The 22084-nt window shown below is 41.2% G+C and overlaps 2 protein-coding genes across 6 annotated transcripts in view; one reads left to right on the forward strand and one right to left on the reverse strand.

Moving 5' to 3' along the window:
- The window catches only part of LOC309383244 (sterol O-acyltransferase 2-like), a 115849-nt gene that overhangs the window by 75061 nt on the left and 18704 nt on the right, over positions 1 to 22084 (reverse strand). The window lies entirely within an intron of this gene.
- The window catches only part of LOC309383238 (unconventional myosin-Ia-like), a 73453-nt gene continuing 67931 nt past the window's right edge, over positions 16563 to 22084 (forward strand). For 2 of the 3 annotated variants that reach the window (XM_081935525.1, XM_081935527.1), the window contains exon 1: positions 16563 to 16701. The gene's annotated coding sequence lies outside the window, so the exon portion shown is untranslated. Of the gene's footprint in view, positions 16702 to 17567; positions 17638 to 22084 lie in introns of those variants that run through there. The other variant, XM_081935526.1, reaches the window with a different exon arrangement.

The raw sequence follows: 22084 nt of genomic DNA on the forward strand, positions 1-22084 counted from the left end.
CAGTATTCCAAGTGTGGCTTTACCAAGGCATTATAAAGTGGTATTAGCACTTCACGTGAAATTGATTCTATCCCTCTGTTTATGCAGCCTAGAACTGTGTTGGCTTTTTTGGCAGCTGCTGCACACTGCTGGCTCATATTTAAATGATTGTCCACTAGGACTCCAAGATCACTTTCACAATTACTACTGTTGAGCATGGTACCACCTATATTGTACCTGTGCATTTTGTTTTTGTTGCCTAAATGTAGAACCTTACTCTTTTCACCATTGAATTTCATTTTATTAGATAGTGCCCAGTGTTCAGTTTGTCAAGATCCTTCTGTATCTTTAGCCTATCTTCTGGAGTGGTGGCTATAACTGCCAGCTTGGTGTCATCTGCAAATTTGATGAGTTCCCCATCTGTCCCCTCATCCAAGTCATTGATGAAGATGTTGAAGAGTACTGGGACCAAAACAGAGCCTTGGGGTACGCCACTGCAAACGCCTAGCTGACAAAGACCACCTGAAAACTGAATTACACACTCTCACAAACGTATTAATCTCCAACGGATTCCAAAGAAAAACAATTACCAACCTAATCCAAAGGGAGATTCCCCCCAAAAACCAAGACACAGAACAGGACAACAGCATCGCCCTCCTCCCTTACATCAAAGGCATCACAGATAAAATATGGGAGGCACCACTCTGCTTATCAGCACAAATACAACACAAATGTAACAAAGGCAACATTAAAAATATGGTTTTCTGCCTGGATGGTCTCTTGGAGTGAGCCGAAGGACAGAAAAGGGAAGCAGAGTGTTCCCTCCCATATTTGGGCATACCAGATGTTGTGACACAATACATACCTATTTTCCTGGCTTAGCTGATAAAGGAGGAGAGCCTGTGGCTTAGTGGCTAATACATCTGCCTAATATGTAATACAGCCCAGGTTCAAATCCCAGTAAGGGTATGGCTAGCTGATGAGAGCTAAATAGCTTGAAATAGATCTATTCTAGTCTCCCTTTATTTATATATCAGCACAAATTATATATATATATGTTGTATTTGTACTGATAAATAAATAAAGGGAGACTAGTATAGATCTATTTTGAGCTAATTAGCTCTCATCAGCTAGCCATACCCTTACTGGGATTTGAACCTGTGCTGTTATATATCTCAGGCAGGAGTCTTAGCCACTAAGCCACAGGATCGCCTCCTTATCAGTTGAGCCAGGGAAATAAGTATATATTTGTGTTACAACCCCTGGTATGCCTAAATATGGGAGGAAGGACACACTCCCTCTTTCTGTCCTTCGGCTTCATCACAGAAGACCATGCAGGCAGAAAACCATATTTTTATTTTTAATGTTGCCTTTTATATTTGTGTTGTATTTGTACTGATAAATAAATAAAGGGAGACTAGTATAGATCTATTTCGAGCTAATTAGCTCTCATCAGCTAGCCATACCCTTACTGGGATTTGAACCTTCCTCCCATATTTAGGCATACCAGGGGTTGTAACACAAATATATATATTTATATATATAAACTATACAAGAATAATCTATAAGAACAAAACAAACTATAAGAATTATCAGCTATTGTTGGGGATGGAAAGAGGGAGGAATAGAAGAAATTGAGGGGAGACTTAAAGCTTAAAATATAAACAACTTATATATATAAATAATTACATTAGTATATGCTATTTTGGAAAAATATTGTGCGCACGATAAAGATGTTAACAGAACAACCATTGGTAAAATAAATAAGAAGGCAACATCTAATCCTGCATCTGCAACATCATCATCCTCAAACCAGTGCTCAATAGAGAGCACACTAGGCATAGAAAAGTCAAGCTCAACAACAAATCTACAGTGTATGCAAGCAACGTTACTTATGATTCAGGAAACGATGAAGACACAAGAAACAATAATAAAAAATCATGAAAAGACTAGAAAAAACGATGAAGAAATCAAAACTGAGATGAGAGAAGTGAAAGGTGAGATTAGAAGAATAGATGACAAAATAAGAAAAATACAAAATGAAATTACCAAGAATGAACAAAAAACCCAAAAAGTAGAAACAAAGGTAGAACAAATGGAGAGAAAAATGGAAACAATATAACAGAAGCTGACCACAATGAATAGGGATTTAGAAGAAAAGATAGTTTTCCTTGAGATGGAGAAGGCAGCTTTCTTTTTACAATTCCAAAATATAGTAGAAGATAAGGAGGAGGATTTAGGAGAGACAATTGCAGAAATCCTGGCAGACATATTACAAAAAAATAAACAAGACATAAAAGGAACATAGATGAAGTGTACTGAATTCATACAAATCACACTAGGATACACAGACTCCCAAAAGAAATACAAGTAAGATTTACAAAAAAATCAGTAAGGGATGAAGTATATAAGAAAGTGAGAGAAGAACAGATAACATACAAAGGAAGGGAAATACAAATTCTGAGACATACCAAAAAGAGTTAGAGATCAGAGAAAGTATTACTAGTTCCTCACCTCATAATTAATAAGATACAACATAATGTTCAGATGGCTCATTCCAAAGGGAATCATGATCACTTGGCGGAGAAAAAAAGTTCAAAATAGACACAATAGATAAGGCACATGAGTTTTCTGAACATCACTTCACAACTGAGGAAAAACAAGAGAGGAAGCAGAGAGCAGAATTCAAGACAAACAGCTAATAGAAGGAGGTAGAATGAGAAGAAAGAAGGAAACAAGAAAGAGAGCAAACAGAATGAGAGGGTGCAAGAACAAGAATAGAGTCAAGGACTACAACAAAATTAAGGACTGCATACAAATAGTGCAATGGAATAAGAAATTAAGATCCTCTCAATAAATATAAATGGACTAAATTCACCTGAAAAAAAAAAGACAAACCTTGACAAAATTTCAAAAATTGAATATGGACATTGTGTGCCTCCAAGAGGTACACATTAAAAGTCAATACAGTAAACTATTAGAAAATGTAAGATTGGGAAAACTACATACAGCATTAACACAACAAAAGAAAAGGTAAATCACAATGTACATTAAAGGTTGGCTAAAATCCAAACAAATTTATGCAGACGAGGAGGGGAGAATTTTGATGATGGAAATAGAAACACAACAAAAAAGAATACTTCTCACGGCAATATATGCACCAAATAAAAACCAAAAAGAATTTTACAGGAAAGTACATAAAAAGATAACAGAAACAGAATACGAGAATATATGTTTAATAGGCGACTACAACACAATAACAGATACAAAAAAAGATTACAAAAGCAGTAGAAGAAACAAGAAAGAAAGAACACTACCAACCACATTCTTTGAAATGGTGCAAGAACTGAGTTTACAAGATGTATGGCGAGAAAGAAACACAGAAAAAAACAATATACATTCTATTCCAGCGATGGCGAACCTTTTTTGGCTCACGTGCCACAAGTGGGGGGAGCGCAGGGGGGGTCGTGTGCGGGCGTGTTGCACCCATAATGCAACACGCAACCCCCCCCCAGTGTGCATGTGCGCACAACACGCGACCCCCCCATTTTTACATGCTTTTTTTGCCCTCCCCAGGCTCCAGAGGCTTTATAGGAGCTTGGGAATGGCGAAAATAGCTTCCCCCGCCCCCCCCGGAGGCCCTCCGGAGGCTTCAGGGACCTTCAGGAGGCTTCCCTGAAGCCTTCGGAGTGCTTAAAACCACCCTCCAAACAAACCGGAAGTGACTTCCAGGTGGCTCGGAGGGTCGTTTTAAGCGCTCCGAAGGTGTCAGGGAAGCCTCCAGACGGTCTCTGAAGCCTCCGGAGGGCCTCCGGGGGGGCGGGGGAGGCTCTTTTCGCCCTCCTCAGGCTCCTATAAAGCCTCTGGAGCCTGGGGAGGGTGAAAAATGGCTTTTAAAAAGGTGAACTCAGTTGGGCAGCGCGCGCATGCGCGCTGGCCAGCTGACAGGGCAGCGCCTCGCGTGCCCTGACAAATGGCTCCACGTGCCACTTGTGGCACGCGTGCCATAGGTTCGCCATAACGGTTCTATTCCAATCCACACAAGTCATGGTCAAGGATAGATATGGTCTGGATGACACAGGCATTGAGAAGAGATACAGAGGAGTTTGAAATAATGACTAATACCTGGGCAGACCACAATCTAATAAAAGTTGTATCGAAAGGACAGGGAAAAAAAGAGATGGACAATTAACCAAGGAATATTGAAAGATAAAGGACACATAAAAATAATATAGAAAAAAATGAAACACTTCTACAGAGTAAACAAAAAAAGAAGAAACATCACTATAAAACTTGTGGGATACAACAAAGGCATTCATTAGAGGACTGACAATAACATATCTGGTAAGGAAAAACAAAAAAAAGAAACAAAAAAACATTAGAAAAAGAACTTAAAAATTGAAAGTTGATTTCCAAAAAGATCCACAAAAAACAAAAATAAAGGAAAGGAGAGAACTGATAAAACACAAATTGAGTTTGATGACACAAGAGGAGATGGCCCAGAAAATTAAAATAGCCAAACATTTTTTTTCAAAAATGCTAACAAGCCAGGGAAATGGTTAGCACACAAACTAAAAAAAGAAAAGGAGAAAAAATAATAATACACCAACTACAAGATGGAAAAGGAATCATACAACACTGGAGGGAAGAAAAAAAAATACATAGTACAATGCTTCTTTGAAAAATTATACAGTAAAGAAAACATGGTATAAGACAACATTGAACAATACTTAAACAAGATAAATTTACAAAAAATTGAGAAGACGAAAAGAGAAACATTAAATAGAAAAATTACAATGATGGATCTAATGGAGGAGTGAGGAGACAAAAAAACAAAATTCACATCCATAATGGCGGCACAATTTTAAAAAATACTAAACAAAATTATCCACTCAGATCAAAATGGTTTTTTACTGAAATGACAATTGAAAAACAATATGACAATAATTATGAATACATTAGAATATTACAAAGAACACCCAGGGAAACAAGCAGCATTGATCTTTTTAGACGCCCAAAAGGCTTTTGACAATCTGAATTGGCAATTTATCATTACACAACAAAAAATCATGAAATTCAGAGAAAAATTTATAAAGATGATTGAGATAATATATTAGACACAAATGTAATAAATGTACCATTAGTACTAAAGTACTAATAAATGAAGATGTCACAGAGGAATTTAATATTTTGAAGGGAGTAAGGCAAGGATGTCCACTATCACCCCTATTATTTATTTTAACGTTAGGGGTACTATTAATAGAAATTAGAACAAGAAATAAAGGACTAAAAATCAAAAAAGAAGAATATAAAGTCCAAGCATTTGCAGACGATATAGTATTCATTTTAGAAGAGCCATTAGAAACAGGGTCCAAATTAATTCTAAAAATAGAGGAATTCAGCGAAGTAGCAGGATTTAAAATTATAAGAGCAAAACAAAGATCATATCAAAAAACGAGAGAATTAGAAGAAAATATAGGTATGCATATATCAAAAAAGGTGAAATATTTAGGAATCTGGTTAACAGGGAAATGCTCAACAATCAAAGAAGATAATTATGATACGACAATCCAAAAAATTAAAAAAAGATTTGGAAAATTGGAAAAAAGTACAACTTTTGTTTAGAGGAAGAACAGCTGCAGTTAAAATGAACGTCCTACCAAAACTCCAGCAGCTCTTACCTGGAAAATGGACTGGATAAATTTAAGGAATAAAAGAATGTTAATAATAGAAGAGCACGATCTAGAAATAGGCTGGCATGCTTTCATTTGGGATGGGGGAAAAAAACCACATAGCTATTTCAAAGGCATCAAATTAGAAATGCCTTACTGCAAACATGGTTAAAAATTAAAAGAAAACATTACAATAAAATTCAAATTTGGTTATTGACTATGGAAGCACTAGTCTACCCAAATGTATTAGATATAAAAAATAATAAGATATGAAGATTTATTGGACAACCAGAAGAAATTAAAAATGATAAGAATTAAAAAATGTGGGAATAGATATAGACTGGTGGCTGTATATATAGATACGGACTAGGTATAAAAAAGACCGAGAAAAAGATGGGTTTTACAAAGAGACACAAAAACTAGACAAAATTCTTCAGGGGACTGAAGAAAAACTGATCAAAAAAATATGCCATTATCTATTACGATTCAAAATGGAAGAAGTAGTGAAAGAGACCATGATAACGTGGGCAATAAACTTTGAATACAGCATAGAATTAGCAAAATGGGAAAGCCTCTGAGAAATAAATTACAAGCTAACAATGGCAATGGTATACAGGGAAAACTTATACAAAATGTTCTACAGATGGCATCTACCACCAGCAAGAATAGAAAAAATGTTTCTGGAATGTTCACCTGAGTGCTGGAAATGTACCAGGCAAACGGAACCTTTTATCATAAGTGGTGGATGTGTACAACAGCAAAAAAAAAACAGCAATAAAAATAAAAAACTGGCTGGGAGAGATAACTACACAACCAATAGAATTAAAATCGGAATTATTTTTATTAGGAATAATTACAGGGAACTATGAGAAAAAAATAAAATACCTAATACTATATGTAATAATGGCAGCAAGAATCACATACCCACAGAACTGAAAAAAACAAAACAAAAATACACCAATAGAAAAAAAACATGAGAAAAAAAAGTATTGGAACACGTTGAAATGGACAGAATCACAAAGAAAAGACAAAGAAGAATCCCAGTACTATTCAGTATGGAGTTTGTGGTACAAATGGCTAGAGGAAAGATGCAAACAATAAGAAAGCAATAAAGGGAGGAAAAAAGATTAAGAAATCAGAAAAGAATCATAAAATGAGTAAGAAAATCTGCTTGATATAAATTGATTGAAATTATTATCTGAATTTACATGCTGACAAAATATTGCTATCTAGTATTAAACTGATTTATGTATAAATGGAAATTATGAGCACGGGGGGTGGGGACACCTCCTACATATTGTGACTGCCAAAATTTGTAACTTATTCCACCACCCCTTTCCTTTTTATTTTTTTAAAAACCAATAAAACTTTGTTTAAAAAAAAGAAAGAAAATAATCATAAAACCGCAGAATTAACAAGAGGGGGAAAATGTAAGATAGATTGTATATAAAATGGAATGGAATAAGAAATATAAGAGAAATATATGTACATAGAAAGATATAAGATGTATTGTATGGAAATAAGCATAACTAATAATAGAAATAGATGAAAATATGTAAAAATGGGCATATACATACATATATATATATATATATATATATATATATATGTATGTATGTATGTATGTATGTATGTATGTATGTATGTATGTATGTACGTACGTACACACATTTGTATATGTATGTGTGTATGTGTGTATGTATGTATGTATGTATGTATGTATGTATGTATGTATGTATGTATGCAGATGCAAAGTAGATTATATCCAGTATTTAGGGAAGAAGAAAACCAAATCTATTAGTTCTTAACCTGTCTTTTATTGTAAGTGAAGTTCATAAGATTCTGATCTGGCAGAGAGCAGCAGGGATATACTGTAAGAAAATTATAGTCCTTATCTGACCATGGCCATCACAAAAAGCTAAGCAGGTTCAGACTTGGTTAATATTTAAATGACAGAGCATCAGATAATCCCAGCATTGGAAAGTTGAAAAAATAGTCAGGGAAAAAAAATCAAAGACAAATAATTTTTATATTGTTTCCAAGAAAGCAATATGGACTTTGCCATGAATTATTTTCAGGAATTGAGTTCAAATCAATGCATGATTTTACTGTCTTCTACTTATGGAGGATATTTGTTATCCTTATGCTCATATAGCCCTAAAGCTGTGTAATTCTCCTTAATAAAAATCCAATTTATTTCATCAAGGATCAATATAGCACATTCCCAGCAAAGTGCACTGTTGATGATGTCAGCTAGTTGGTAATGAAACTTCTGCAAAAACAACCAAGCTCAGAGAACATCAAAGAATACACAGTTGAAACTTTAGCTACAAATATTCTCTTCTATTGTTGGATTATATTAGGCATCCACAAACTAAGATACGGCCCCCCAATGCAAAGTATCTGGCCCGTGGAGTGGTGGGATGAAAAGCAGCTGCCAGCTTGTAAAGAAGTGCTTTAAAAGTCTTTAAAAACAGCCTTTCAGATGTTTTTCACAGCCATGTGTTCCAGAGCCGGTGGGTGAGTAGCGCTTTTAAAGGAGCGCTTTAAAAGTGAGTGAGAATGAGTGAGTGAGTGAGTGAGTGGGGATGACGACATGTCTCCACATCTCCTAGCTTTTTCAAAATCAGCTGAAGTTGGCTAACACTAATTCAAATGCAACCATAGTATAATGCCTGAAGGAGAATTCACCCACTGCTTCGATTCTTCCCATATATAAAGTACATCAGTGATGGGCTGCAGGTGGCATACCCTGGTATGGGCGTACCGGAGCCTGCCCAGAGCACCGGATACCGTTCCGGTACGGTGCTCCGGAGGGCCCACCCGCCCACCCGCCTGAGTCCTTACTGGTCTTTTTAAGTCTTCGGTGCTTCCGTGCACGTGCATGGCATGTACAGCGCCAGCGCGATGTTCCGCTGAGCAGCTGGAGCGTTGCGGAGGCATGAAGATGCATGTGCACACTGCAGGCGTCCATGTGGATGCAGCCGGACCCATTCCAACTGTACCAGTTGGAACGGGATCCGGAACCCACCACTGAAGTACATCCACCAAATTGGTTGCTTAACAATTTTGGTAGATATTCATGTGTGTATATACACATGCACAAGTGTGGCAAAAAGCAAATCAGTTTGTGAATTCTCCTCCAGGCTTAAAAGACCTTTCGTCCTGTAATTCCAAATAAGCAGGCCCACACTTCCCAATGCATTAGTAGTATATTTATGTTGGTTAAAATTGTTCTTCATTTTAAACATTGTATTATTTCATGGTTTTTTCCACTACAAATGAAGATATGTACAGTGTTCATAGAAATTTGTTCATGTTTTTTTTTCAAATGATAGTCTGGCCCCCAACAACCTAACTTAATTCACCATTAGAGGCTGGATGTGTTTGTGTGTTGATTCTCACCTTCTTCCACCTGCTTCCAATGTCTCTCAGTGCCCATCTTGGGGTTTTTAGTTGCAGTCTAAATTGGTGCAGTTCTCAGTCTGGTTTATTGTGTGGTCATCTGAAACATATGATCAGGAGTTATCCTGAGAGAAATCCTGTTTATTTTATTCTTTTTTTAGTGGCCTATTTTAAGAAGCCTGAAGCTGCTGTTGTAATGAAGTTAGGCATGTGGCAAGAAAGTTTGCGCTGTTTTTCCCTTGGGGGGGTGGGGTTCTTAAGTAAATAGATTCCTTGGGTTGAGTAAGTACAGCAAGGACAATGTATCGGGACCCTACTCAAAAAGTTTGAGGTCCCCTGGATTATATGATTACACGCTGCATAATTATGAAATCTCAAATCAAACGAGGACTGCCTGAAAAATCATACAGAGAAGTGTCTTTGCTCTGCTCTCATTGTAAAGTTCCTCTTTATAATGTAAAGAATAGTAGCCTTTGGAAGATTTTATTGAGGACTCCTTTAATCACTCCTGATCCTGCAATTCCAGTAGATGAAACAAGTATGGGGGGGTTGGGGGCCGGGGAAACATGTTGGGTTGGATCTGATGCAGTGGTGGGTTGCTAATCGGTTTACTATCGGTTTGCTCGTGCTCCCACGCAACACTTCTGTACATGCGCAGAAGTGTCTGGGTGGGTGGGCGGAGCCTCCCATCACCGTCACTACCGGTTCGGCCGAACTGGGAGCAACCCACCTCTGATCTGATGAGATTGTAGCCAAACTGATTCTCCATGACAAAGAATCTCAGTCAACTCTCAAGTCACTCAGAGTCACAGAATCTTAAGTCTACCTGACAAGATTATTGTGAGGATCAAAGAACTGTTGCAATGTTTTAAGTCTGTTGGAGAAAAGATGGAACCAAAAGACACAAAAAAGAGCTTCTGTTTCTACAGGTAGTAGAGATTTCAGGTATATGTCAGAATGTTCATACTTCACCTATAATACAATAACTTTTGTTTCAGCAAGCTGTCTATAGCAACAGCACTTAGACTTATATACCGCTTCATAGTGCTTTTACAGCCCTCTCTAAGCAGTTTACAGAGTCAGCAATATTGCCCGCAACAATTTGAGTCCCCATTTCACCTACTTCAGAAGGGTGGAAGGCTGAGTCAACCTTCAGCCGCCGATATTTGAACTACCAAATTGCAACTTTCAGTCAGTTGAAATAGTCTGCAGTACTGCACTCTAACCAGTGTGCCACCTCGGCTCTTTAGATTTATTTATTTTTCAAACGTCACTTTTGTCCTTTATTTTAGTCATTTAACTTTTACCATATAAACAGTACCACAGCCACTCTGTGTATATGATGGATGGTCACCAAATTTGATAATTAATTAATTAATTAATAAAAAAAAGATGCACAGTCTTTCACATTTATGTGAAAAATACTGAAATTGCTTTGCCTTTTTAAGCTAATTAACATACGCATTCAACGTATACTATTGAATTTTAGATATTTGCATTAGTGTATGCATTTTTGTAAAATTTTTCTTGTTTGTGATCTTGAATGTTCTTTTGTGAAGCAAAATGATAAGCAAACTATTTTTAAGCCTTATAAACTTCTTTGAGTTGTCCCTTTTTCAGGTTTATCCTTTACTTATTCCCAAGAAAAAGTGGCCTCCGTTACCTATAATGGATATGAAAGTCTTCTGAGTTTTAACCTCACCATTTAGCCACTAGAGGATGGCAAAGACACAAAATATACAGACTGGGCATCTCAGATTTAAAAGCAAAGTCTGTGATAATACAGGCCAGCCTTTTCTTTAACTGTATTGGCACAGGATAATTGAACGTATAGTAGGCAGAGGACAACAATCTGCACTTATTCTTCTTTGTGTTCCATTAGGTTCAGAATAATTTTCCTACCAATTGGCAAGAAGTTGATAATAACATACTGTAGGTTCATGGACACAAAACCCAGATTACCAAACAAGAGTAAAATTAGAAAAATTTAAAAAGGAAACTGTGGCTCCATGATTTATTACTTAAGTGAGAGCAGATAAACAAACATGGGGCAAAGCAACTTGTTAGATTGGGTAATGAAAGGTACAAAAGGCTAGCGATAACAACAGCTCTTTATTGGTATCAGGCAGGCATCCACTGAATGCATGGTCGGACAGCTCTCTTTTTAAAGGGGAGCTGACTGGCGTGCCAGCCAATCAGGGGCCTCTCTGTTCCTGCCGGAAAAGAGAGGACCTGAGTGGAAACTACTTAGTTCAGTTGGTTGGTTTCCCTTGCGCAGGTCGGTTGGACCTGCTGCTTCTTCCAGCCCGTCCGAAGGAACCCTCTGGAACGTTTCGGAGGCCTCGGCTGTAACTTCTGGAGGTGGATCTTCCTGGGCCCCGTCGGAGTCAGATAAGTCCCTTGATGCTTCTGGAGCGATCTGGGAGTGGTGCGGCTCAAACTGCGAAGGTGTCATCGGCGTTTGTTGGAGTAAGGAGTTTGCCACTCGGCCCCGGAGTTGATCGATGTGCCTCCTCCAATGTCGCCCGTCCTTGAGCCTGATGGAGTAGGACCGCAGGCCCGAGATTCCGACGATGGTCGCGGGTATCCACAGGGTCCCCCCTGTTTAATTGTGGGCGTAAACTGGATCGCCTATGTTAAATGTCCGGACTTTGCCAGTGGAGTCTGGGAGTGTTTCTGAGGAGTAGTTGGGGTGTAGCCGGTCTAGGTGAGACCTGAGGCGGCGGCCCATGAGGAGCTCGGCTGGGCTTCTGCCGGTGGTGGCGCTGGGTGTGATGTGCTGTATCAGTAGGTAATGGTATATTCGCGTTTGCCAGTCGCCTGGGCCCATCCTGTTTAGGGCTTCCTTGGTAGACCTTACCATCTGTTCCGCCTGGACATTTGACGCTGGGTGGAACGGAGCGACTAGGGCATGTCAGATTCCCTGTGCTGCTAAGAATTCTTCAAATAACTTGGCCGTGAACTGTGGGCCGTTATCTGATACCAGCACATAGGGAAATCCGTGGGTCGTGAATAGCCTGCGTAGCGTCTTGATGACTGCGTCCGTGGTGGTGGATGTCATCAGGGCTACCTCCAGCCACTTTGAGAAAGCGTCCACGATTATGAAGAATGTCTGACCATGAACTGGCCCGCGAAATCTATGTGGACCCTGGACCACAGTGCTTGGGATCGTTCCCATTCTTTTGCAGCCGCTTCTAGGGGAGCCGGCCTGGACTCTTGGCAGGGTATGCATGTGGCTACCCACTCCTGTAAATCACTGTCCAAGTTGGGCCACCACATATAACTCCTTGCCAATGCTTTCATCCTCACTACTCCCGGGTGACCCATGTGCAGAGCCTCTAACACGGCTACTTGTAGTTGCTTGGGAATGATTACCTGGTCCCCCCACAGTAGACAACCCCTAATGGCTGACAGTTCATCCCACTTTGCAAAATACGGTTTGAACTCAGCTCCAACCGGCCCCTTGGGCCACCCCCTCCACACCCAGTTCATAGTTTGTTTGACGATGGGGTCCTTTGAGGATTGGCGTGCGACGTCGCTGGAGGAGATGGGGCCCAAGTCTAGGCAGTCGAGCAGGAGTACCACGGCCTCGGGGGTGGGGTCGGCAAGCAGATCTGGTAGTGGGCATTGGCTTAGCACGTCGGTGTGTCCCAGTGTGGTGCCTGAACGGTGGATGAGCCGGTAGGAGTATGCCGCCAGGAAAATAGTCCATCAGGTCATGCAGGGAGAAAGTGATACTGGTGTTGGGCGGTCCCCAGCCAATAGCCCCAACAGAGGCTTGTGGTCAATCACCAATTCGAAATCCCTGCCGTACAAGTATTCATGGAAACGCTTGACTCCCGCCACTACAGCCAGGGCTTCCCGGTCCAGCTGGCTGTAGTTTCATTCGGCGGCGGACAACGTCCTCGAGTAAAATGCGATGGGGGCTTCTGTGTTGTTTGGCATCTGGTGGCTCAAAACCACGCCAGCATCGAAGGGGGAGGCGTCGCAGGTCAGCACCAGGGGCAGGGTCTGGCTGTATTGCACCAAGAAGGAGTCCGCCGATAACAATCCCTTCATGGCGGCGAATGCCTTGGCCTCAGGCCTCCCCCATGTCCACTCCACATTCTTCGCTAGCAGGCGTTGGAGCGGTTCAGCAACCATCGCTTTCTGCTTGAGGAACACGCTATAAAAGTTAAGGAGCCCTAGGAATGCCTGAGTTCGGTCTGATTCCTCTGAGTGGGGGCTTTCCTGATAGCTCTGATTTTCTGGTTAGTCGGGTGGATCCCGGAGCCACCGATCATGTAACCCAGAAATTCTACCCTGGGTACATTTATTTTGCACTTTTCCTTTTCAAGGCGGAGGTACATTTATTTTGCACTTTTCCTTTTCAAGGCGGAGGCCCTTGTTCCTGATTTTGTCTAGTACAGCGTGAACTCATTTTAAAAGTTGCACTTCATTTGCGGCGGATAACAATATGTCATTGACATAGGGGAAGACTCCTGGTATCCCCTGCAAAAGGCGCTCCATAATACTTTAAAACAGCCCAGGCGATACTGATGCCGAATTGTAGGCAGTTACATTTGAACGCCCCCCTGTGCGTCACTATGGTTTGGGCCTCCGCCATGGTGCCATCTACTGGCAGCTGCTGGTATGCCTGCACCAAGTCCAGTTTTGCGAATATTTTTCCCAGGCCGAGGGAATGCAACAAATGCTGGACTATGGGTACGGGGTACGCACTTTGTTGTAACCCCTTGTTGATTGTGCATTTATAGTCGGTGCACAATCTGATAGACCCGTCGGGCTTAACCGGGGTCACGATCGGTGTTTCCCAGCGGGCGTGATCGACTGGTTCGAGGATCCCCTGGCTCACCAGTTTGTCAATTTCCTTGTCGATTTTTGGTCAGAGGGCAAAAGGCAGTCTCCTGGGCTATAGCCGAATGGGGGCCATGTTTGGATCTAGGCTAAAGGAAATGGGGTCCCCCTTGTACTCACACAGACTGGAGGCAAAGACGTCCTCAAATTCCTAAAATATCGTTTCCACATGGCAGTAGCAGCTGGTGCTTCTCCTGTCTCCCTCAGGGTGTTTACTTCGCCGATGACCATCCCCAATGCCTGAAACCAGTCCAGTCCGAAAAGGCTTTGGAGATTGTCCTGGACCACGATTGCCTGTAGTTCCTTGGTGATCTGTTTGTAGCACACTCTGAACGTGCCTTGGCCCATGAGGGGAACCAGGTTTCCCTGGTAATCCCGCAGGCGGACGTCTGGGCGTCTGAGGTCCTTCTTCTGTATGGTCGGGACCGTCTGTTTCAGGACCGACCATGAGATGATTGTTAGCAACGACCCGGTGTCGATCTCCATCTCGCAAGGGGCGCCCTCAAGGAAAACGGTGACCTTTAGCTTCTTAGAGCGACTGATTCAGATGTGCTGCACAGGAACTGTGATGTTCGGCTTCCTGATGTGACCCTGGAATCCCTGGGCCGTCGCCGTGAGGTTGGCTATCTGATCGCCGGTTTCTGTCCTCCTGGGGGGCCTCTGGTTGGGTTGCTATCTCCAGTTCGGTCCCTTCTCCGGTAGTCCTCAACTTATAACCATTTATTTAGTAACTATTCAAAGTTACAGCAGCATAGAAAAGTGATTTATGAAACTCATGCTTACAACTGTTGTACCATTCCCAGTAATATGATCAAAATGGTGGGTGCTTGGCAACCAATATATATTAACAACTCCTGGGGCCATCTGATTACCGTTTGCAACTTTTGCAGCTGATTTCCAACATGCAATGGGGAAAGCCGCATTTGCTTAACCACTGCATGATTACCTACCAACTGAGTAGTGGGTGATTTGCTTTAAAAACATAGCAAAAAAAGTCAAAAAATTGGGCATGATTCACTTAACAACTCTCTTGCGTAGCAACAGAAACTTTGGTCCTAGTTGTGATTATAAGTTGAGCATTATTTATATACTATAAAACAATACTGATACACTAAAATGAGAACTGTATATATACACCACTTCTGTCATTGTCTATATTTGAACTACAGGTAGTTGCTTCTTCTTACACCTACCAAGTTTCCCCAAAAATAATACAGGGTCTTTTCTTTTGACCCCTGAAATAAGTGCTTGGCCTTATTTTGGGGGTGCAGTAGGCGGCGAGCATGGTCACCTCATGGCTGCTGCTGTGTTGCAATATTTGGGGGGGGGCTTATTTTCACATGCTCTCAAAATCCCGATTGGGCTTATTATCCAGGGAGGTCTTATTTTCAGGGAAGCATGGTATTTGCAGAGAGAAAGAGAGAAACATGGAAAATAGATCTTAATTTAATATCTGAAACAAGATCACTTGGACGTAATGTTAATACTGGTTAAAGATCAATTCTCTTATGTATGACTTTTGCAGGTGACTAAGATGCTCAGCTTGTTCATCAGAAAGATTGGCAGTTCGGCGGTTCGAATCCCTAGTGCCATGTAATGGAGTGAGCTCCCATTACTTGTCCCAGCTTCTGCCAACCTAGCAGTTTGAAAGCATGTAAAAATGCAAGTAGAAAAATAGGGACCACCTGGTGGGAAGGTTACAGCATTCCGTGCGCCTTCGGCATTTAGTCATGCCGGCCACATGACCACAGAGATATCTTTGGACAGCGCTGGCTCTTCGGCTTAGAAACAGAGATGAGCACCATCCCCTAGAGTCGGGAACGACTAGAATAGTCCCAATTGTATCTGCTAAATATGCATTACTTGGATTAGCTATATCACTAAACAATTCCACTAAAGAAAATCTCCCTTCTACTATATTGCAAGATTCCTTCTTTCCTGTTTGTAGTAGCTAGGGATGAAGTTCCCTCTTTCCAGGTCATAATGACTCTCCTTATCTAGACCTTATCTAGATCTTTTCAGTCAAATTTCAGGCCAGGTTATAGTACTGAAACTTGATTGTGATTGCATTTCTTGAGGATCCTCTGGCAGATGGTCCTCCGGGATCTCTTGGTGAATTTCAATAGCAGTGATCATGGTACCCTTTTGGATTAATTCTAGGAGTTATGAGTTGAAAGACACTATTTTATGGTGGTTCTTTTCCTTCCTCCAAGGCCCATTTCAGTCAATTTTGCCAAGCCCTCTCATTGTCGAGTTCCCCACCTTGATTCTCTTCTCATTCCTGCTTAGCATCTACCTGCATGTGTACAGAACACATAACATTTATGCTTATATGCTGCCCCATAGTGCTTTACAGCACTCTCTGGATTGTTTACAATGTAAGCATTATTTGCATATTGTCCCCAACAATCTGAGTCCTCATTTTGCCGACCTCAAAGGATGGAAGCGTTTTCGTAAAAAGACTCTTTAAGATCCTTGGCACTATATAAACTTCGGGTACATACATCCACCTATCATACCGATGATCACTTTTATGAGGAAGTAATGATTAATCCTGTTGACTTTGCAGCTTTTTGCTCCTAGAGGAGGAGAAGGGCAGGGATGATTGGCAATGCAAAAAGGAAGTAGGTGTGGCAGGGAGAGCCTTGCTAGCAAGACGACGGTTCAGAAGTCACAAACTATGGACAGCTCCTGCTGACCTGAGTTGTCGGTCATTTCTCTTGCCTTCCATCCAGGCCGGGGCAGTGAAGAATCTCTGAGATAAAATCTCAGAACCTCCTTCCTTATCAGGGTGAGTCTGCACCTGCCTTGGGATTCCTTTTACAGAGTATGTATAGCTGTAATTATAGCTTTACTTCCAAGCTCATCCCTTTGCAGTTAGATCAGGTTTTTTTCACAGTCAGCCCCCTCCCCCCTTTAAAAAAAAAACCTTCGTCACATATGAAATCTACATCCTTGAAATGTTGTTGTTGGTTTTCTAGTCAGACATACTCTCTGTGTTATTACAACCTTCTCCCTGTAAAGGAGACAGCTTTTGTCTGAAGGAAATCCTTGTGTAAAGTTTGTCTAGTTTCTAAGTTAAAAGCTTATTTTCTCTCTTCCTCCCTCCTCAATACTTCCTGGGGTGATGCCAAAAAGCATAAATGAAGAGGCAGGTGTGTGTGTGTGTGTGTGTGTGTGTGCACGCTATTTTTATAGTCAATGACAAGCTAATTGAAAAAAGAATGCACAAGGAGAAAGCAATCTGCCTCTGGAGCTTAATTTCTTACCAAGGAGGTGGGGAGATGAAGTGTACAGTGGTGGCAACTATGATTCTGGTTTCAGTGTTACGTACTTAGTAGGCACAGGTTCTGATTAGTTGGCAATGCAAAAAAAGAAAAACTTTTCTCTTTCTTACTGATGTAACTTTTTAGGACAATGATTTCTTAGCTAAGCAAGTTATGGTTAGATGGCATGATTTCCCAACGGTTGAATAATATTCGGAGGGCCATCTCTTTAGAAGGATGTAGCCTCTGGATGAGAGAAAACATAGTTTGGAGATCAGGGCATGTCTATGTGTGGTTTCAAGGAAGCCAGTGTGGTTAGCCAGAAGTTGGTGGCAAAAGAAACGTGTGAATGTGGGCTACGCAGGCAGAGGAAAAGGCTGAAGTCTGTGGACAGCAGCATCAACAACCTCCCTCTCAAGTAACTCACAGCTCATCCAAAGAGAGCATTTTCCTCAGAGAAGGTGAGAGGTGGCCTAAGCAATATGCCTGTTTTCTTTCAATGCATGGTTGGAAGGAATTTTCTGAGATGTATGACTGAAATCTCGCAATGGATTATCCAAATTGCTAAACCGAGTCAGAACTCTGGTCATTAAAATGCTGAACCTGAAGCCTGGAGGGAATTCCCTGCTGAGAAATAATGTGCAAATAGTGGAAGTGAATAATGCTAGTAGAGGTATGCTTGTCTACCAATATAGCCTTTTTATTCATATTCAAAATTGATTTATTTGGGATTAACGGGTTGAACTCGTTACAATCGTTATTCTATGATGACTGTTTTCATTCATAAATACTCAAAGCATACTATTTTGGAAATAATATTTCTCAGAATGTATTTTCAACAGCTGCAGTGAATATTAGAATCTGTAAATAAAGCAGCTGTAAATAAAGCTATGATAGTCTGTAAGTGAGAAATTCCAAAGTGGAAAACTATTTCCTTTTCCCTTTCCCTCCCCTTTCCCCCTCCTCTCCTCTCCTTGATCCTGAGGCTGCAGTATATTCTTAATACATGTTTATGTGTATTCTTTTCCTTTAGTCAATTTCATTTTTTCTTCTTAAAGGAACTGAAAGTAAGAAAATCAAGGGTTAGTGCTAGTTAAGTTTATGATAAGAATGTTATGCCAATATACAAGGTGAGCCTAAGCAAAGGGAAACTAGAACACAAGCACAAGTATTACTTCCTTGCATCCTGGAGAAAAAGAGACTGTTATTTCTGCCCCTTTCAGATAAACCACCAGGAAAATGAACTTGCTGTTTCTCTCCGCTCCTGCCCAGAAGTAGAACAATAAAGTGTCTTCCTGAAGTTTGGCAGTTGTTTATCGCTTGTAGGCATTTGTTTTACCCAATTAGTATTACCTAATTCAGCAAATCCAACAATAATTAACTATGTTAATGGCTTCAGTCTGTAATGTTTAGCCTAAAGAGCCCTTTAATCATAAGGATATAAGAACATGATTGAGCTTTGCCTATACTGGAGAACTTTGGCTTGTTCATTCCCATTATCATCAATCAGATTTAAGAAGATTATTTTCACACTGCATACATGCTTTCTCCAAAAGTAAGCATGAAGCCCTTCTTTGTTTCTATGAGAATGGCATCCCTCTTAGGGTGGGATGATGTGGCTTTCAAGAAGTGAAGCCGAGGTTATAAAGGTAGTCCTCGACTTACGACTACAATTGAGCCCAAATTTTATATTGCTAAATGAAACATTAGTTAAGTGAATTTTATTTCTTTATTTTGAACAAGGCGACTCAAGCCAGCTTACAGAAATATAAATACCTCATACGTAAAACAATAAAACTGAATAATAATATAATAAATTAATATAATAAAATAAAATAACCCCCCCGCCCCATCAACAACACATCACATGAGCCCTTTAATGGGTTCCATCCTGCTCGGCGTTCCCCAGGCCCACTGGCACAACCAGGTCTTCAGTGTCTTCCGGAAGAGTATTAGAGTGGGGGCCATTCTAATCTCTGGGGAAATAATGTTCTAGAGCAGTGGTTCTCAACCTTCCTAATGCCGCGACCCTTTAATACAGTTCCTCATGTTGTGGTGACCCCCAACTATAAAATTATATTCGTTGCTACTCTATAAGTGTAATTTTGCTACTGTTATGAATTGTAATGTAAATATCTGGATGCAGGATGAATTTTTATTGTTATAAATTGAACATAATTAAAGCATAGTGATTAATCACAAAAACAATGTGTAATTATATATTGTGAAATATATCTTAATATATCTATATATTAAGAGAATATATCTTTATCTTTCTCTCTCTTTCTGTCTCTGTGTCTCTCCCATCCCTCCCCCATCTGTCACTCTGTGTGTGCACGCGTGTGTGTCTGTCTGTCTCTCACTCACTCACTTAATCACTCACTCTGTGTGTGTGTCTCTCTCTCTGTGTCTCTCTCTGTCTGTCTCTCTCCCTCCCTCCCCAATCTCTGTCACTCTCTCTGTGTATGTCTCTCTCTGTCTGTCTCTCTCTCTCTCTGTGCCTCTCTCTGTCTGTCTGTGTGTCTCTCTGTCTCTCCCCTCCCTCCCACATTTCTGTCATTCTGTGTGTGTGTGTGTGTGTGTGTGTGTCTGTCTGTCTCACACACACAGACACACATACAGTGGTCACCTTTAATCACCTTTAAAAGTACCTGGCAGCGGCGTTTTTCCCTGGGGGAAAGTCTCCGAGGCTCTAATTTACCAGGTGTGCGCATGCCATGTGCCTATGTTTTCAATGGCGTGGAGCCACAGCGAGGCTCTCCGCGGCTGGCGATGACTCCGGAGCCCATCCGGGAAGACGAGGAACGCAAGGGGGACCCCTCCCCCCACAGATGGGCTCCGGATCCCACACATTTTTCACAGCCGTCTCGTTTCCAATTGGGGGGATCCATGCAGAGGATTTCCTCCCCCCACAATTGGAAACGAGGTGGCTGTGAAAGACAAGGCAGCGCTTTGTCAGAGTGAGAACACTTTCCCGCCATTACAAAGTCTAAGAGGCTGTAATTGTACGGGTTGTGCGCACGCACCTATGTTTTCTACGGTGTGAAGCCGCAGTGATGCTCTGCGCAGCTGGCGATGACTCGTGAGCCCATCTGCGGCAGGTTTCAAGGAACGCGAGGTGGAGTTTAAAGTTTAGAGTTCCAATGGTCTTAGCGACTCCTGTGAAAAGGTCGTTTGACCCCCAAAGAGGTAGCGACCCACAGGTTGAGAACCACTGTTCTAGAGATAGGGAGCCACCATGGAGAAGGCCCTTTTTCTGGGTCCCACCAGGTGTATCTCTCTAGGGGATGGGACCTGAAACATTCCTTGCCTCCCCACTCTGGTAGGTCAGGTAGATGTGACTGGCAAGAGATGGTCCCTCCGATAACCTGGTCCCAAGCCATGAAGGGCTTTAAAAAGGTGACAACCTTGAATTGCACCCGGAAGCAAATCGGCAACCATTTTACCCCATTTTACAACCTTTCTTGCCACAGTCGACAAGTGAATCATTGCACTTGATAAGTTAGTAACCTGGTGGTTAAGTGAATCTGGTTTCCCCATTGACTTGTCAGAAGGTCATAGTTGCAATGGTCATGAATATGAATCAGTTGCCAAGCATCTGAATTTTGATCACGTGACCAGAGGGCTGCTGTAACGATCGTAAGTATGAAAAATGGTCATAAGTCACTTTTTTCAGTGCCGTTGTAACTTGGAATGGTCACTAAATGAACTGTTGTAAGTCGGGGTCTACCTGTACTCCATCTCCATCTCTCTTTCCTCTCCAGTGAGCTGTTGTCCATCCTTCCTCTGATTCTGACTTAAAGATAGAGCTACTGATTCTAGGCTGCAAAAATCCAGGCAACAAATTATTAACGTTTTCTATATATCTAGCTGCCCAGAGTCACTCGGCAGTAAGTTGGATGGTCAATAAATTATGATAGATAGATAGATAGATAGATAGATAGATAGATAGATAGATAGATAGATAGATGGATGGATGGATGGATGGATGGATGGATGGATGGATGGATGGATGGATGGATGGATGGACAGAGAGACAGCCAGCCAGGCAGACCGACAAATCGTTGATACCATCTAATGGCCATTTGGACTTTTGCAGCCAAGATCTGATGGATCTACCTATACTCTGGGTAATCTCATGGATGCAAGACATCCATCCTTTCACCAGGAGCTTAAAGCATACAGTATATGCCTGAAGCTGGAGGGTCAATTGTTTCCATCCATGACAAGAGAAAAATAGATCTAAAATAGTTTCTGCTCTGTAAGCTGTAAGTAGTCCTTGACTTACGATCAAAATTTCTGTTGTTAAGCAAAACAGTTGTTCAGTGAGTTTTGCCCCATTTTATGGCTTTCCTTGACATAAGTTTGTTTGTTAAGTTAGTAACAAGATTGTTAAGTGAATCTGGATTCCCCATTGACTTTGCTTGTCAGAAGTTCACAAAAGGTGATCACACGACCCCAAGGCATTTCGAGCGTCATAAATATGAGCCAGTTCCCAAGCTGCCAAATTCTGATCACATGATATGGGAATACTGAAATGGTTGCGTGAAAAATGGACATATGTAAATTTTTTCAGTGCCACTGTAACTTTGAACGGTCACTAAATGAACGGCTTTAAGTTGAGGGCTATCTGTAATGTAAGTTGCACAAGTGACTTCTTGCAAACTAGATAACGACCTGCTCTTCCTCCATTCCTGGCTGTTGCTGTAGGTCAGGGGTGTCCAAACTTGGCAACTTTAAGACTTGTGGACTTCAACTCCCAGAATTCCCCAGCCAGCTCGCTGGGAAATTCTGGGAGTTGAAGTCCACAAGTCTTAAAGTTGCCAAGTTTGGACACCCCTGCTGTAGGTAAACCATGGGAGTAAAGTATTACTTATTGCAGTTGGAAAGTTTATTTAAGCAAAGCAG

Source organism: Natrix helvetica (assembly GCF_964273705.1).
Source record: "Natrix helvetica genome assembly, chromosome: 1".
NCBI lineage: Eukaryota > Metazoa > Chordata > Lepidosauria > Squamata > Natricidae > Natrix > Natrix helvetica.